The 18,132-nt window shown below is 57.4% G+C and overlaps 1 long non-coding RNA gene across 3 annotated transcripts in view; it reads left to right on the forward strand.

Moving 5' to 3' along the window:
- The first annotated feature begins 1,487 nt into the window (after nucleotides 1–1,487).
- The window catches only part of LOC132670314 (uncharacterized), a 35,105-nt gene continuing 18,460 nt past the window's right edge, over nucleotides 1,488–18,132 (forward strand). Inside the window, exons 1-4 of one of the 3 annotated variants that reach the window (XR_013555962.2) lie at nucleotides 1,488–1,590; nucleotides 4,191–4,294; nucleotides 4,516–11,532; nucleotides 11,614–11,788. This is a non-coding gene — a long non-coding RNA (uncharacterized LOC132670314). Of the gene's footprint in view, nucleotides 1,591–4,190; nucleotides 4,295–4,515; nucleotides 11,533–11,613; nucleotides 11,789–18,132 lie in introns of those variants that run through there. The other 2 variants (XR_014137858.1, XR_014137857.1) reach the window with 2 other exon arrangements.

Genomic DNA, 18,132 nt, shown 5'->3' on the forward strand with positions numbered 1-18,132 from the left:
CCCCCCCAAAGCGCACTTTATCGTCGTCTCCCCAACAGCGCGCCTGCTTCATCTATAAACGAGCCCCCCGCCCAAGGCCCGGTGTCTCTCGTGACCTGGTGGTCCACTCTCAGCTCCGTGTCACTACCCGTGGGCTTACAAATAGCTCTGTCCCTTCTTTCCAGCCCCGGAGTCTCCTGTGTGTGTGAAAGCCACCTGGCAGGGTCACCGCGCATGGGGGGCTCGCTCTGGAGCGGCTTTGAAACCCCCCAGGAGGCGCGGGGGAGCTGCTCTACCTTGAGAGTCCCCGCAGGGCCCCTCTGCCTGTCCCCTTTGGGACCCATCACTCATCGTCACCCCTCTTCTGTCACCAGGCGCTTCATCCTTGCCCTCCGGCTGCCACCCACCTGTCACCCTAAGATAGATTCTTAGTCCCTTTCAACAGCATTTTGACCTTTTCGAGAGGACATTTGATTGACGGCCCTGCCCGCTTTGCCACTCAGTGCCCGGCAGAGCTGCCGAAGGCGCCACCTGTTACGGATTAAATCTCATGTGCCAAGTCCCGGAGCACGAGGCCGTGCAAGCTATGTTCTGCCGCAACATGTGTCGCTGCCTGTTTCCCCGGGGCGGTATGGGGCGGGGGGGGGGGGGGCTTCTCAAAGTGTATGTGTGTGGGGAAATCACCTCAATCTGGGGGGGGGGTACCCCATGTCTTCAAGCGGGACTCAGTCCTCCTCGAAAAGTAGTTTCCCTAGAGGGACACGGCTCATGTCTAAATTATTCTCACGCCCCCTCGTTAGGGGGGTACCCCCTCGTTGACGTGTGGGAAACAGACCCCCTGGCAGAGGAAGGGACGTTGGCAGGTTCTCACACGCGGGTTGTAAGCGGCAAAGCCCGGGACTCAAAACCTGGTGGTGGTTGTTGTTGTTTTTCTGACTCCGAGATGCTCTGCCGAGCCTTCCATGTCAAAGATAGCCAATCAGAAATAGACGGGTGGGCAAAAAGGGGGTGACAGCCGCCGACTTACATTTGGGTCCCGGCTACCTCGCTCGGGGCGTTTTATTTTCCAGGACAATAAGCAGAAAGCATCGTTTTCTCTCCCTAAGCCGCATCCTCTGATAGAGGTTCCGAAATAGTCAGGTGTGTGTCTGCTGTCCCCAGCGCCCCGGCTTTACCCTCGGCCCGCCTGGGGAAAACCGTCCCTTGTCCCGTTCTCCCAGCGAATCGCGCCGGCAGATCGCCCTGCTCGGTGAGCGGGGCTCGTGTCGGGAAAAAGCACCAGCGAACACAGGGTGTTGGTCATGGCGGCGAGGGGCACTGCGGCAGAATTTTTTCCTCCCTTCTTTGCTGCAATCTGGGTGCGGCTAGAGCAATTTGTCATAGAATCTGGGGGGCTCATTTTTCCGGCCAATCACTTTTGGAGAAATGAGCGCATTGCAGCAGAATGCGCTGACGTCAGAGACCACCCCTTCTGCGCCTCCATATAAACCCCACCCAGCCAGCCCCTAGCGCAGACGGCGGAGAGCTTGGATGGAGCGCGCCTTGGCCCGCTGGCCTTGGCCGCAGCTCCTCGGGAGACCCGGGGCGCCCACGCGAGACTCTCCCCACCTGGTGAGTGGTTGGCCATCCTTGCCCGAAAGGATGTGCAAAACGAAGACGACAGCCCTTCGAGGTTGGGCTCCGTCCTCCTGGCCATGCCGATGACAGACGCCGGGGACCTTCTCCTGCAGGCGGCCACCTCGCCTGGTCCCCGAGTGTCGGCAAATGCAATTCTGTCAGGCAGGAAAATCTCGAGGCACATTTTTTTTTTTTTTTTTTCCTGGGGAGGAGGTGGGGGGAATCAGGGCCCTGTTCTTGTCCAGCCCCCTTAGCTTGAGGGCAGGCTGGGTGGTAGGGGCTCGCATTAAGTCGAGTGGGCGGAATCCGATCAGATCCCTGTCAGAATCCAGTATACCGCAGTCACCCGGGTCTAAAACCCAGATTTTCTGTGCTGGAAGCCACCTTTAGAATCACGGAGGGTGGGAGACATGGCGGCGGGTGCATTTTGCATGCCCCCACGAGTTGGGGGGGGCGGGAGCACGTAAAGAGAAGAGTCCCCCGGAGATATTTCCCCCCTAATTTTTGGCCAGGTTCTTGGGGGCCTGTAGGCGTGAAGAGTACAGGTTCCCGTCCGCAAGGGATTACGGATCCAAAACACACGGGTTTAGTGCAGAGCAGACTCTAGGCAACATTTAGAGTAAAATTGCGAACCGAGAGCATTTGGTTTCCCGTGATCAATCACTTTAATAGTGGAGAGATATGGCGCCCAAGTGCAGACGTGCCAGGAACCCCCAGGATCAGTTCCGTAGGGGAAGGCGGCTGGGGGGAGGGTCAGATCATTGGGGGCACTGGCGGAATAGAAGCAGGGGGGTGGGTTGGGGTGCAGAGAAGGCCGTGTCCTTAATCTGGGGGAGGCTAATCAAGAGGCAAGAGCGAAATACAGAAAAGGGGGCGTGTTGGAGGGTGTCTAGGCGCTGGGAGTTGGGAATTGGGGGTTGGGGGTCTTTTTAGCATTGCGTGATGGTCGCTGGAGGATTCTGACATGTTGCGGGCTTTTGACTTTTGATAAAGTCGTCTTTTGCCGTTTCCTTTGTCCCTGTCAAGCCCCCCCACGCCGCCCCCTCCCCACTCTGGGCCGGCGGGCTTGGGGAGGGGAGGCGCGAGCGGGTTGCTACGTGGCAGGTTTCTGGAAGGTTCCCTCGCTGGCCGCCAGAGGGCGCTGGTGGCACTGCGGAATTTTGGGGGGCGGGGTGGTGAGGGGAGGTGGCCTTTGTTCTTCTGCTGGAGGGGGTCGAGCGCGGGATTTGCTGGAGAATTCTGGATTCATTTACCTGAGGGGGGAATGTTTGGAGATCTTGGGGTGCACTGGGGAGCAGCCGTAGCATTCGCGCTGGGGCAGAGATGTCGTGATTCGCACTGGCTGTGTGACTTAGGGTGTCGTGGGAGAGCGTGCATGCAGATTAGTTTATTTTGGTTGGCATTGGTTTTGGGGTCTTATGAAGGTGGGGCTTATTTGAGCAGGATGAAGAGGTCGTGAAATCGTTCATTAGGTGCCATCGTACAGGGTCTTGAAATTCTTGCTGTGGTCAAGAAGGGGAGGTGAGACTTGGCGGGGGGGGGGGGTGGTCTATAGGGCTCTGGATGATTTTAGGTGGTTTTGCCTTTATATTATTTTTTTAGTAATACTGTTTTTTTGCATCACGTGTCCAGAGACCACACAAATGAGTGAAACGGTGTATTGAGACCTGGGCCTTTATAATTTTAATTAATTTATGTTTAATTGGATTTCCCGAAGGTCAGAGCCAAGATTTCTGTGTTTGTACTTATTAAAAGTGGAATCGTGTTCTGGAAAGATCCTATGGCGAGTGCCTTCTTGATAGCCTCATACGTCTCCGGTGCATGGCGACCCCCACGGCCGGGGGGCGCAGAAAGACCCCTGGCCATGTGTTGGGAGGGGGGGCTGCTCCATATCTACAGGTGGATTCTGGCAGGCGATGGCGGGCGTGGTGTTTCAGTGACTTGGCGGCCCTGCGCGACGCGCTGGTATGGGCTTTGGCCTCCCCCAGCCCGAGACCTGTTGGGCGCCCCCCCTCCCCTCCCCTCCCTCCCCGCCCATTCTATGCCAGCTGTGCCCCTGGCAGCTGCGGGCCAGGCGCTGCGGGGGCGCGGGAGGCTCTGCTGCGCGCGCGCGCGCCGCAGGTGGCTGTGCTCCGGAGTCTTGGGTGCCGGGCGCGCGCCCCCTAGCGGTCTGTGCCTGCAAATGGCTCTTGGCCCGCTAGACCGGGCTTCGGTTCGCGCATGCGCACACAGCTAACACTTGTGCCCTGTCAATCAAGTCTTCCTTACCCCCTCCCACTTCTCTCCCTCCTCCCCTTTCCAGTTCTTTCCTTCCCACCCCTCCCATTTCTCCTCTTCCCCCTCCCCTCCTGTTTTCCTCAGCCCTCCTTCCCCCCTTCCTCTCTCCCATTCCCTCCTCCCTCCACCTCCCTCCCCTTTCTCCTCCCTCCGTTCCCCTCCTCCTTCCCTCCTAACTCCTCCCTCCCCCTCCTCCCTCTTTCCCGCTGCCCCCTCCCTCTTCCTCTGACTGCCCCCTCCCTCTCTCTGCTGTTCCAGCGCTGACCGTTAGAGGTCATCAAGATGGTTTCTAATCTGGCCCCCTTCCCATGCCATAGGGTCTCTTCAGGGATGACATCATCCGTTCACCTCCTTGTCTTCAAGGACCACCTCTGGATGCCATGCTGCTGCCAAGGTGCTTGCTGCTCACCTCCACCTGATGGTACCTCAGCCCCTCTTTGTGGCAGTACATACTCAACCTGATGGGCAGAATCCCCCCTCCCCCCTGCCACTCTCCTTGCACCACGCCCGGGCCCATTAGCAATTAAAAGACCATCTAAAATTTTAACTCATTAGTTTTTGCTGTAATTAACTCACTTAAATTTTAATGACTACCTCGACTTAGGCTTTTAAGTGGGTCCTCTAACCTTTGATCAATTGCAGAGGGCACTAGGAGTTCGACCCCTGGATGGCACCAGCGTCCAAAGCAGCCCCTGGCAGAGACCCCTTCCCCCCCCTCCCCCCGTGGACCAGGATGACGAAGGACGAAGAGGACCAGGACCGACCACCCAGCTCTCCCTCTTGGCTAAATGCTCAAACCAATGCCCTAGTGAGGGGGCATTGGTCGTTAACCTCTGACCTGTGCTATCTTTGAACACTTTCCTATAAGTCTCTGCTTGCGTTAATGTGCCAGCGACCTGGAGTGTTTCCCTCCCCAAAAAGTTGTGGGTCTTTCTCCGACAACAAACCCATTGTTGCCGTTGCGACGTCCTGAACGGAAGGATCCCTTCTGGGAACTTCTCAGGAGGGGGACCTGGGCCAAGGGCTCGACCAGCATCTCACTGGCAATTCCAAGGCCCATGGTGGGCTTCTGGAATGAGCATGAGCCCCGATGCCATGCTTCTCAACTGCCAAGGGCACCCCCACCTCTTCTGAGATCCCCCTGGGCTCTCTGGGGGAATGGGGCCAAGAAGGGTAACCTCTCAGGGTTGTTGTGAGTATTAAATGAGGTGAAACAGCCTCAGGCAAGGCCGGGCATAGAGGAGGTGACTGGCAAATGTTTGTTGAAACAGTCTGGTAGGGTCAGTCCTTTCCCGCCTCGTCACGTGTCTCACTCTTCTCGTTTATTCTCCCACAGCGCTCCAGGCAGCCCCTCCCCACGGGGCTCTCCTTGCACCACCAGGTAGGGGTCCGCCAAGATGGGCATTGGGCTGGCCCGAGTAGGAATGCGAATCACGCATGTGGTCATTTCCAGAGCACTTTCTCTGTTGTCTGAGTGTGTTCCTTCCATGCCCTACATCCACGTGGACCAAGCAGCCTCCTTTACAGATGAAAACGGATTTGACATTGATTTGAGTGATCTGAAAAGGTGGGTGGGCAAGAGGACGTGGGGGAACCCAGTGCCCTTCCCGTGGCACCGTTCACGGTGACAGTGAGGACACTGAGGCTGGAGGAGTGTAAGTATTCTGTCACGTTCTTGGCAAGAGAATGGGTCAGAGTCGGACCCCGGGTGCCACTTGTGACTGCCCCTTAACTCCCTGGCCCAGAGTTCTACTAAGAGCCCTTTATTTCCGAAGAGACACTTGGCAGTGGGATAGCCTGTTTGAAATCCCAGCTGTCCAGGGTGGTCTGGGGGGGTCTGGGTGGCACCCCCCCATGCTGGTGCCATGTGCTGGTCCCACCTCTCAATGACGGTGTGACCTTAAACAAGTCACTTAACTCTTCTAAGCCCCAGTCCCTTTCATGGGCTAAATGGGGATTAAAAAAAAAAAAACAACAGAAAAAAAAAAAACAACACAACACCCGGTTTATCTACCCCACAGGGCGCTTTTGAAGCCCAAATGATGTGACCACTATGAAAGTGCTTTGTAAATCGCTGTGGAAATTGCTAGATACTTAACTCCTGGGGGGTTAGTCCCTCTTGGTGCCAATGCCCAGCCCTCTTCTCCCTTGGCCATAACAGCACCCAGTAGGTGCTGTGTGTGTTTGCACTCCATAAATAAATTCTGGGATAAATAAAAGCAGAATTAATTCAACAAACATTTTCCGGAACGCTGACAATGTGCCCAGCACACCGGGCCTGGTATGTGATCCAAAGACGCTGCAAACAGTCTCCTGGAAGCTAATTGGGGTCCCCAATTGATCAGTACTTTCTTTCGTCCCCTTTTAAGCTGACCAGTTTTGTCCGGACGGGACAAAAACAACCTTGGCGCTTTAGAGAAGCCCAGCTTGGTGGAGACAATAGCTCCCGGGCATCTGAAAGGGGCTGATTGGATTATGTGGCAAATGATGGTGGAAGGGTGACTTGGAAGGCGACAAATGAAGTGGGCGGAGGGCTGCTTTGAGTTAATCCAGGCTATTAGGAGGGAACCTTTTGTCTTCCAGGGCCTGGCAGGAGCTTTTACTACTGGTTTTTACGTCCTTAATGTAAGGACGTGTAATTTATGGTCAGTGCAAATCCAGGCCCGGTGAGATTTGAGTGGGCTGTAAAATTGAGCGTCCTGCTACCAGCGAGTAATTAGAGCGAACATTTGTCTCCCCTTGCGCTCCGCGAAGGCCTTTTGCCACCATCAGTTCATTTGAACCTCACAACCCCCTGTCCTGACCCGGGGCTGGCCTGCCGCCTCCAAGGGGAACAGAGGCCATCAAGCCTTCCAACCGGGGCCCCACGGCACGTTTGCACCCCCGTCACCTCTTGGGTGGCAGAGGAAGAGGCGTCCTCTGCGCCGGTCCCTCCCGTCTCCGACCTGTCCCCTGTCCGACTACTTCTTCCCTCTGAACTCCTAACTTTGCTCTCTCCACAGCCGGGCGCCTCCCAGGCCCCTCCTGTCCCCCTTTCCAGCCACGACAGCCTGTCTCTTTCCTTTCACAGCCAAGCTTCTCGAAAGGCCTGTCTACACTCGCTGTCTTCCTTCCTCACCTCCAATTTTCTCTTCAACCCACTGCATCCTGACTTGTTCTGCTCCGTCGAACAGCTCTCACTCAGGTAATGACTTTTCTGTCGCTTAACTCTGGACACATTTCCAACTCACGGACACACGGACACATTTTCGTTCTTTCCCTCCCGTGGCGTTCGGCTCTGGTTCCTTTGTCAACACATACTCCCCAGACGCTTCATAGAATCCCCTGCTCCTGGCTTCCCTCGTTCTTAGTTTCTCCTAGGAACTGGACTATTCACATCTCTCTGGGAAACCTCCTGCCCTCTTGCCGGGTTTGAGGCCTGACTAAATCGCCTGGTGCTGAGGCCTTGGGGTTGGTCGGTTTTTTCCAAGCCACGTTTTTCTCGGTTAAGGAATAGGGTTACTGATCTTTCCCCAGCAGGTCAGGTGGGATGTGTTGCAGGTAAGAACCGGGCACTATTTGAGGGTCTTGAAATAAGGTCAGTAAAGTGTTCGTGAGAAAATTGGGAGTCCTCATTAGCTTTTCTTACAGGTTAAGTTCCCACGGGGAGAACCAGAAAGGGAACAAAGGAGTGCGGGCGGGGTGGGGGGGGGGGAGAGTAGCTGAGAAAGACCAAAAAAGAAAAAAAAAAAAGAAAACAACAACAACAGTAAGAAAAGACACGGAAGGCCCTAACAACAAAGTAGGGAGAGGAGACTTAGAAAACAGTAACGTCTCCCCAAAACCCCATCCAGAGAAAGTTTTCCTCTCGGGTGGATCGGGGCTAAAAAAAGTAAACAGGAAAAAGGTTTTAAATTGATTATCCCAGGGACAAATCCCAGGAAGCTTTCAAATCAAATTGCCCCATTTTAGGTTTTTAACTCCTCCTGTCAAGTTTAACCTCTTTACCTCCTGCATCCTGGTGAAACCCTCCCCAGCCCCCCTCGCTGGTGATTAAATCCCGAAGGTACATGCAGTCTTTCAGGGAGTGAATGGCCCACAGAAAGAGCCCTCCCCCTCCCCCCAGCTGTGGTTTTCAGTTTTATTCCACTTTCCGCCCTCTTCCCTTAATGAACACAGGGCTAATCTTGGGCCTTGTCAAGGAAGAGGCTGCAGACATTAATGAGGTAACTGCTGGACTCCAATATTCGTCTCATAAGGAGCCCTTCTTTGTCTGTGAAGGAAAAACACACTGATTATCATAATGAGGTGAACTAGCATCCGCAGGCAGGGGCGACCGGTGCTTAGGCCACACTTCTAATTCTGGTGCCGGAGCGAGCCGGGTTTCATTTGCTCCTCATTTAAGTCTTTGCCTCTGTCCCAGCGTGGGGCCCATTGAGCGGGGTTGAAAGTTGAAGGCTGCTCTGGGACTGGCCGCAGATAGGGCCCCTTTGCAGAAGAAGTTCCTTTGTTCGACCCTACCACATACAGATGTCACAGTGGTCCAGGTGCTTCTTGTCTCCTGGCTTCCTTCTCCAGAAGCCCCGGGGAATGGGGGCGCGTGTCTCCTACTGAAGCACGCACCTGACCTGTTTCGGGACTCCCTGGCCATCGCAGACTTCATTGTCGACAGGTAGAAACAGTGCCACAGCCTACGCGCAGAACCCGTGGAATTCTCCCCCAGCCAACACCCATGGAATGCCCCCATCCTGGTCAAGAACTAGGTGGATATTAGCGCCCCATAGGCCCCCGCCCCTGCCATGGACCGGCATGGTTTGGGGCTCACATTTGACTCCCACACCCTGCCGAGAGTGAGCTTCAGAGGGCCAGCCGTTTGTCAGGGTCACTCAGTGAGCCAAGTGCACAGAGGGGACATTACAACTCCTATCCGGCGTCAGAAGTGGTTAAGTCCCTGCTTTTACAACCCCCTGAGTCTCTCCCTCCCCCATATGCCCTGTGCCTCGCTGGAATGCACCCCGCTTTTGTCCTGATTTGAAGCCCCCCCCCCCCCCCCCCCCCCCCGAGCCCATCGGTGTCTTTAGAGCCTGAAACTTGCCCTTATGTGTCCCAAGTTCTGGACTTTCTTTCCCTAAGGCAGATGAAGATTAGGTCACTCCCAGTTCATCAGACCTGCCCAATGGAAGAAAAACAAAACTAAGGGAGAAGGAAGGTGTTTGGAACAGGGGCGCTTAGCAGAGGTGGGAGGGGGCTCATAACTTACCTGTTGGCCAGAGATTCTCTGGCATGAGTCAGAATGAGACTCATTCTTCGAGTCTGCCAAACCAACTGTCCCCTCCACACACATTGAAGGGTGTCCAGGTGACCCAGATGTCACCTGGACGAGGGGACTGGGAGTGGATGGGCACTTCTGAATATAGGGATCCCACCAAAACCTGCCCCTCTCAGCATAGTTACTGGAAAGTACCATAGAGCAGTTCCTGGTGTTTCTGGACAAGAGGACTTTTAACTAGGAAGTTAACCACAGGCCTATTCTCAAATGCGTGCTAGCAAATTAAGCTACAAGCCCCCAAGTCCCTAATATTCCAGCATTTGAGAGCCTGGGGAGGGGGTGGAAGGCCTCTGTTAGCCAGGACCTTGGGGTTTGGTGCTCATTCCTGCCACCCTGAGTGCCTGGCACATGATGACATCTCCCCTAAACTCTGCCCCTGCTTGGGTTTCTGGAAACTCAGTCAAGCCTTCCTGAGGCCACGAGCCGAGGGGACTGAGCTAATTGCTCCCTTGAGCAGAGGGGCGCCCCTTTCTAACTTGTCCCCTTGTTTCTGCGGTGCCTGAGCAGGACCCCCGGCACCCCACTCTTCTGGTCCCGGGGTCCAGTCTGGGACCCTGTGTGAGCTTCCTGCGTGAGCCGCCCTGGCTCCCAGAACCTACTGGTCTCAGTGTCCCTCAGTGAATCCATTCCGGAGGCCCTGGAGTCCCAGGAAGATGTGGCTTCACCAGGTGGGAAACGAGAGAATGCACGAGGCCAGGAGATGCCCCCGCCCCTGCCCCCGATTCTGAGGTCCTGTGTTTCTGCTTTTCCTGTCCACCTCTGTTCTCCACCCCCTCCTCTCCTCCCCCCAACCTCCATCCCTGTCTCCCGATCCGGTCCCCTGGGGGTGCCCTAGGCCGGCCCATGTCTCCTCTGGGTGCCCTAGCTCCAGCCTGGCACAAAGTGGGGTTCAGTAAGAGTATGTGGGATGTCTGTTTGGACAGGTGAGTCAGTGAAGGACCCGCCATACTTTATGATGCTAGACGGGAGTCTTTGGGAAGCAAGGAGTTTTAGGTAAAAGGGTGGAGGCTGGATTTCGTCTCACTGAGGGGGAGTGGGCATCGTCCCACCCCCAGCCCCATTTGAGCTGGGCCTTTCTGGTCTCACCCCTTCATTCACTCAGGCGTCCATCCCGTCATCCAACAGTTGATCCTTACTGAGCAAGCCCACGGCCCGGCCCTGGCTTGGCCCCTGAATCCCTTAGTGCATCCCTTGATGGCCTCTGCCTCCTGGGGAGGGCTGGCTTGGGGGGGGGGGGGGAATGGCGGTGTTGCTTTGGCTGAGGACAGCCTCTCCCTGTTCAGGTGCCGGAGCCGTGGCCTCCGGCTCTGTGGAGAAGGCAGGCAGGAGGGTGTGAGGGGCAGTCCCGGTCTGCCTCCCTTTGGCCAGTTGGCCCCCTTGATCTTTGATTTAAACCCTGGAGGAAACTTGAACTGTCCATCTCAGGGCTCTGCCCCCCTCCCGCCCTCTCTGCCTCCCACCCCGCATCCCCTAGCTGAGTGCTGGTGGCTGTCCTGGACCCCCGCCCTACCGCTCAGGACCGCGCGCCCCTCGGGCTCTGGCCACACAGGTCTCCCCCTTGAGTTGGCTCCGCAAACCGGACCCCTTCCTCCATGATGCCTCCCTCCCCCTGGGGCTAAATCCAGCCCCTTTGCCGCCAGGGGGTTGGCTGGGGGGGGCATGTCCCATGCAAAAGGGCAGGTAGCCGGGACCCTCCAGGGAGCTCTGCAGCCCCCGCCTCTGCCTGCTTGCCTACCTGCTCTGCCCTGCCTGCTGGCCAGGTTGACCCGCCTGGAGCTCTGTCGCCCGACCTGACCCATCCACCCCTTCTCCGTGCTCGAAATCATTGGGCTCGTGACTCTCTTGGCCTCACTTGTCTAGCCGTCTGCCTAGCAGTTTGGTTTTCTTTGCTGAGCCCACACCTGTGGTTGCCTGGCCCCTCCCGCTGCCTCGTCTGTCCTCCACCTGCTTGCTTTCTGCCCTTCTGTCGGGTCCAAATACTCCTCTCCCTAAGGACCCCCGTCCTCCCCCCAGAGAGTTTGCAGCCGGTCTCCAGTGCTCACGGGACAGGCCCCTGCTGGCAAACCACCTCCCCCAGACATCCTCGGATGCTTCCTCCTATGGGGGTGGGTGGGGCAGAGCCACCATGGCCTCACCCAGACTTCGGTCCCGCCCCTCGCCCCCGTGCCTCTAGTCGTGTCCCCCTGGGTGTTAGCCACAGCCTGTCCCTGTGAGCCCTGGGCTCTGCCACGTCCCAGGCCTCGTGACCGGTTTGGGGGGCTGCCACCTGGGCCCGTGGCCTCTCCTCACACCTCTTCCCATCACTGCTCATCTCCACGAGCCACCTCCTTCCACCGAAAGCCACGCCGCAGGTGAGACGGGGCTCCAAGCCTTTTCGAGCTTTTCCGGAGTGCTAGCCTCGCCGCAGTCCTAAGTTCCTGCCTCTCCTCCAGATCAGCCCTGTCCCTGGCACGCGGGCCGCAACCTGGTTGGGTCGGCCGGAGAACCAGACGGAAGAGGCAGGAGAAGCCCCCGGAGGAGCGCCACCCTGCACCCAGCCTTCCTTCCCGATGCTCGCCTGGCGTCTCGCGCCCAGCGCTGTGCCTCTCCGCTCCTTCCTGGCTCCGGGTGAGTTTCTTGCTTTCTTGGGACACCAGGATTTCGCTGGTTTCAGCACACGTCTCTATTCGAGGAGTGCACATTTAAGCCGGGGAGGGGGCGGCTACCAAGAGCGGAGCCTGTTCACCAGGCCTGCGAGCTGGGTGTCAGCGGGCTGCCTGGAACCAAGACCCTGGCCGCCTGGAGCCAGCGTGAGCGGGGCTCACCCCGGCCAGTGCACGCTGTGGACCAGGCGCGGTAAGTGAGGGGTGTCCGGCTCTGGCCGGGGCCCCCGAGAACCAGCTCGGGCCGGGCGCACGGTGGGTCCTCGGGGGAACTTTACTGAGCCTGTGGGTGGTATGCAGGGCAGAACGTTCGCCTTCTCTGGGCTCCGAGGCCCAGCCAGAAGGCCAGCATGGGCATGTGGAAACAGGAAATCGCGTCCGCCTGTAGCCAGAAAACGTTTGTCCCCGAACGCCGTGCTGCGTCAGCCCCTGTGTGAATGCTGGGGTCTCCCACACGAGGCTTTGACGATGCCTTTCAACCACAGAGTGGTTTTTGAGTGAGTTCTTCTCTGGGCCCCTCTTCCTCACCCCTGAAATTGCAATAAGATGGGAACGCTCGTGTCTGTTTAAAGAAAATTCGTAACGATAGAGAAGAATTATAGCCACACGGTTCACTCCAGCACGGATCATTTGTTCATCCTCACTTACTCGAGACGCATCGACGGAGCCAGGGGGTTGCTCAGGGCTGGGGCTCCTTCGGGCTGCCTAAGACCAGCTTTGCCTCGAGGACCAGAGGGTCTAGCCGCGTTCCCTGGGAGATCCCACACGGTGATGTGGCCCCTGTGGCAGCCAAGCCAGGTGGACAGGAAGAAAGGGAGCTGGGCTGAGGGCACTTCGTGTTTTGGGGCCCCAGGAGCCGAGTCTCACGGCGGGACAAGAGGGTACTGTGTCAGGGCCAGCAGGCCATGGGGACGTGCCAGCGAGACTGGCCGTGTGCCTTGTGTGCCCCGCATCGGATGCTCCCGGGGTAGCCACTGGGGTGACGAGCGAGGGCAGTGAGACTCCCCTGGTGGTCCAGGTGGGAGGAACGGCCTGCTGAGGCTAACTCAGCCTCCCAGACGTTTATGGAGCCTCGGGTGGGTCCCAGCAGTGTCCTTGGTCCAGATGCCAGCATTCCCCTTGGTGCCTACACCCGGGGCTCTGCGAGAGGGAAGACGATGATCGGAGCTCCCTGCCAGAGTGTGGGAGGGTCCCCTCCAGATGCAGCAGCCCGTGGGCCGCCTGCTATGGACCCCCAGGGTCCCTGCACCGTCTGCTTCATCAGACACGAGTTTCAGAGACAGGCCTTCCACAGCCCTGCCCCTCTACCCGGGAACGGAAATGAGGTGTGGAGGTGATTTTTAAACACAACTCCGTGCAGGCAGCAAGGGGCAGAGAGAGGTATCCACACCTGGGGGCTGTTGCCTCTATCTGCTTGTTTTCGCTCCCCAGAGAGCCAGTCAGGCTGCGGCGAGGCGGGGAGTGTGTGCCCAGGGCTAAACCCAAGGAAGGACACGGGGAAGCTCCGCCCTGTGATATTTGCTCCCTAGCTGGCATTTGCTGAGCCACCACCTGCAAGCACGGTGACGTGGCAGAGAGGCCTGGGAGGGAAGCTTTACATAGGGCGGGATGCAGGTCTGGGGTGCCGTGGCGGGGGGTGGGTGTTGTTTCCGGAGCTTACAGAGCAAATCCTTGTAGCTAGTCTGAGCCAAGTGCCCATGGTTTCTGGGACATCTCAGGACTCCCTCGAGCTGGGCTGAGCTGAGGCGGCAGAGTCAGGTGCCCAGCCAGTCCCAGACTTTGCCAGCCCCCTGCCCCCCACCCTCCACGGCAGTCTGGGATGACATCTCTTTGGGTCCCCTTGTATTTCAGGTGCACTTGCGAATATTCGGTCTCGGGCAAACACGTATTTTTGAGTGTTGTACATATTTGGGGTTTTGCGTGTCATTAAGTGGAAAACAGATGAAGACTAGATCGAGGGTTCTTCTCAATTAAAGAAGTTAAAACACAAGCTCGTCAATCAGCCGTGCAGTCGGACGTCCCAGGAATTACAGGACGGCCGTTGTTAGGTGTTGAAAGAAACGTCATTTTCAGGAAAATTCTTTTTTGATGGATTGGCCCGTCCCTGGGCAGTGAGATCCTGGCTGGCCGGACAGAGGGCGGAGGCCCTGTCACTGGCAGGAGCGGGGTTCTCTGGCCATTTGTCATGTGCTAAGCTGTTTCCCGGGGCCTGTCTCTAGCTGGAGGCTGCCGGGAGGGCACCCATGTCAGAGGGGGGATGGTGGTCTTGTCCGGAAGCTGGCCCTCCTGTTCCACTGGCCTGCCCCTGGGTGGGTGTGAAAGGGAGCCCAGAGCACAACTCAGCTTCTGTGCTCCTAGAAAGGCACCAAGCGTCCCTCTGCCCCGCATTTTCCCACCTGCAGGTTCCTTGGTGGGGGGAGGTGCATTGAAAGTTTCAAGGCCCCTGACCTTGTGACTTGTGATTCAAACCCCAAATGCATTTCCAAGCACATTTCTCCAAATCATGTCAAAACCTGGCAAGACTTAAGGGCACCAGGATGCATGTGTTTCTTATTCATTTACATGAAGTAACTCAAATGTGTTTTTTATGAGCAATCTGACTTCTAGAAAGAGAAAAAAAAAATCTACCCATCTTTAATGAGCTTGCTAATGAATTTTTCCTTGAAAAGAAGAAGGCGGCTTTACACAGAAGGGGGTGTGGAGAGAGACAAATTAAGGTTCCAAAGGGTTAAAGGGCAGCGGGCAATGTGGAGACCAGCATTGTCAGCTGAATGGCGAAGGGCTCGCGGCTCTGGGGGCAGTGTCTTTTTAGAAGACCAGAGTTTAACGCAGTTGTAGATGAAGGCCCAGGAGCCGTGCCCCCTTCCCTCCGCTACTTTGAGCCCTGTCCTCTCTCCTAATAGGGGAGCAAGGAAGTACAGCCTGGCTCCCATCTCTGGGTTTGGCAGATGGAAAATTCTGGCAGAGAATTGTATCTTTCCCAACGAGGCCACCTCAGATGTGGGGTTCCCATTTTGAAAGGGAGACCCAAGCGTGGGTGGGGAAGGAGGGGGCGCTCCCTCCACGGTGCCTTGGGTCCAGGGGACAGCCCTGGGTCCCTTGCGGCTTTGAGAAGCCGGGCCCTTAGGGAAGGCTTTAGAGAAGGACGGTGTTGCAGATGCCGGCTCTGGTTCTTGGCGTGGAACGAGTCAGTGTTTCAGAGCCAGGAAAGGTGTGCATTGAGAGAGCCACTGTTACTCCCTTGGGAGGAGGTTGGACACCCTCGGGCCACTGCAGCAGGACAGAGCAGTGCCAGCGAGAGGGGTCTCGAGTTCAGTTGGATCCAGCCGAAGTGGGGAGGACCCATCTCGGGGGGAGCCCATACATCCTGGAATTTCTAACGTCTTCTGGATGTTAGACACTTGGTCCCCTATCTCGGTCCTCACTGTGGACAACTGATCGCCCCTACCTGTGCTTTTGGGAACTGAGTGGTGAGAAAGTCTCCAGAGATATTCGCGTTTGTCTTCCCAGCTCCCTTGCCCACCCCCACTCCCAGTCCTGGGATCGTGAGGGACCAGGGAGCAGAGCAGGTGCTGGGTAGCTCAGGCTGGGGTCGGCCCCACTTGGGATGTGTGCGGGAGGGGAATTAATCAGGGGGAGAGGAGGGTGGTGGAGGGTGTAGTCGTGGGTCTCTTAATTGCTCTCCAGTTTCTTTGGGCTTACAAACAATCCAGATGGAGAGTTCTTAAGTCCCCCACCCTGGGGGTCGGGGGAGAGGACGGCTGCCCACCACCTTTTGCCTGGCTTCTCTGCGCAGTGAATAGGGTCTTTGGCAGGGGCTTAAGGAGGGACTCTTAGCCTGGGAGCTCCCAGGGCCGTTTGAGGCGGAACAAAGGCGCAGGCAGAAAGGAATGTGGGGGAGCCCCCCACGGAGAACAGCCACCTGGGGATAATCGGGAGGGCCGAGTGCACATGAGTTTTCCCAGGTCCTGTGAATACATTCTTTCAATAGAAGGTGCCTTTTCTTCACATGAAAAGAAGAAAAGTTCAGTCACCTTCCCTGGAACGGAGTGTGTGTGTGTGTGTGTGTGTGTGTGTGTGTGTGTGTTCCCTCTGGGGCTGCGGCGGCCCCTGCCCTTGTGTGTGTGTGTGTGCGTGTGTGTGTCGGGAGCTGCAAGGCGCAGACAAGAGGCCGCACAATGACACGGTTAAGCAGTCACCCCAGCAGCGTGACCTCAGACACGCTGGTGCTCCTCGGGCCTAAGGGCTTGTATTCTGCAAGTTTCTCAGGAGGAAGAAGAGTCCTTGCCTGTAAACAAGGATTTGATCAAACCGGGTCTCATGCCCGAGAGAAAGCCGGGGAGGCAGATGGGGCCAGGGAGACAGGACTCCAGCGTGGAAAGTTGGAGAAGGACAGTCAGAGGGGCTGGAGGCTGACCACGTGTCTGTGCCAGCCGTGCGGGACTCCGCTGGGCGGCTCCTGTCTTCGCGGCTCGTTCTCTGGGCCGTCCTGAGGGTGGACATAGAGTTGTTCCCAGCAGGTTAGGAAAGAGGGGGCTGGTGCTTGCAGTCAGGGAGGGTGGCGGGGTCAGCGTGGCTCACAGGGCCAGGGGCAGCCCCCCAGCAAGGGGACCCTCTCGGATGGAGGGCAGAGAGCTTGCCCCAAACTACCCTGAGGGCTCCGCCCCCCTGGACCAACGGGGCGATACCCCGCCACGAAAGGAAGGGGACCCCGTCCCAGTCTTGGCCAGTGCCTCTCGCTGCTGGCTTCTGGGCCTCCATTTTGCCATCTGTAAAATGAGGCAGTAGCCTGTCAACCTTGCATGGTGTTCTGTAAGGCAGAAGGAGCACGAGATGTCAGCTGGGGAGAGGCCAGGGCCCCGCTTCACCGGAGTGGGAGGACGGAAGGCCTCAGGTGTCCAGATGGGGCCCCCGCTGGCCTCTAGGGCGCACTCCCACTACTCAGCACTGGTCACTGAGAGGAGGAAACTCTAAACGGGTGCTCTGAGTGCAGCAGCCGCCCTGGAACAGCCTTCGGGAGACCTGGTTCCAGCCCGGGCTCAGCCCCACCTATGGGTGTGACCTTGGATCCTGTCTCTGGCCTGCTTGGCCTTGATTTTCCCAACTGCAACATGGGGCCATGTGGGATCTCGGTCATCTGAGGGCCCTTGGAGCTCTGGCTTCCTTCTGGCTGCCTCAGTGGTCCTCTGTGGTTTGTCCGTTTGCTTGCTGGGTCTCTAGAGTCCGAGGGCCCGGGATTACTGTTCCACTGCTGTCCGGCCTCCTCTGCTTTCGAGAGGAGACAGAGACCGGAGAGGGTTGATGCCTTGCTCCAGGCCCTGGGTGTGAAGCCCACTGCCAGTGGCTGGCCCCCGCTTGGCCAGCACGGGCAATGGGGTTGTGGTCATTAGCCAGTCCCCATGGTCTGACACCCCCCCCCTCCCCAGCCACTTTTTGACCCCAAGATCCTGATGGTGCTCACACCCCAAGCTAGCTCCGAGGGACTGCCTGTGGGCGCTGGGGCCGGAATGGCATTTTATAGAGCGTTTTACCAAATGGGTGGGCCGCCGGCCAGGCCTGGAAAACCCTTCTGGGCTGTGGGGTGGTCACCGTGTAACGGAGCCGAGCCGGCCCCGTGGCGGCGGGTCCCAGGAGGGTGTGGCTGCCGCACCTGCCCCTGTGGCTCACCTGGTGCCTTTTGGTCACGAGACCCTCGGCAGCACCTACGTTGGCGTCCTCGCCCGCTCGGCCGAGAACTTCCCGAAAAAGCCATTAGGGTGGTAACTTCTGGAAAAGTGATCAGTCCCCAGGCTTGTGCTGGCTGCCCGACTCGGACCCAACTTGGAAGCTGTCTGCGGCTCTCTCTCTGTGTTTTCGGCTGTGATAGTAAACGGCTCGCAGGGCCCCGGGTTGGTCCCGCACCGGGTTATTGGCGCAGCGGGCTGTGGTCTCTGTTTTGTGACCTTGGTGGCAATGGTACCTGGAAGCTGAAATGACGAATAGCGAAATTGCCAACTTCAATTAGACCAGCGACTGCCTTTCCCGGGGCTGTGCCTCCACCACTGCTCCATTAACCGTAAACATAGCCAAATAGGCCCTAATTCTCTCTAATTGCCCACTCCTGAAGCAAAGAGTGAAATTCCAGGAAGAGGCATATGTAAACATCCTCCATGGCCCCGCCAGCCAAAATTAGAGGGCTGATGGGGGCCAGCAAGAGAGGGGCCACGATTTCAAAAGATGGCCCAATTACCTCTCCCGTTTTCATAAATGGGTCCGTAATGTCCAGGCCCCGGTCTTCACAAAGGTACAGGAAATTAGCTTTGCAAAGAG

Source organism: Panthera onca, chromosome B3 (assembly GCF_046562875.1).
Source record: "Panthera onca isolate mPanOnc1 chromosome B3, mPanOnc1 haplotype 2, whole genome shotgun sequence".
NCBI classification, from domain to species: Eukaryota; Metazoa; Chordata; class Mammalia; order Carnivora; family Felidae; genus Panthera; species Panthera onca.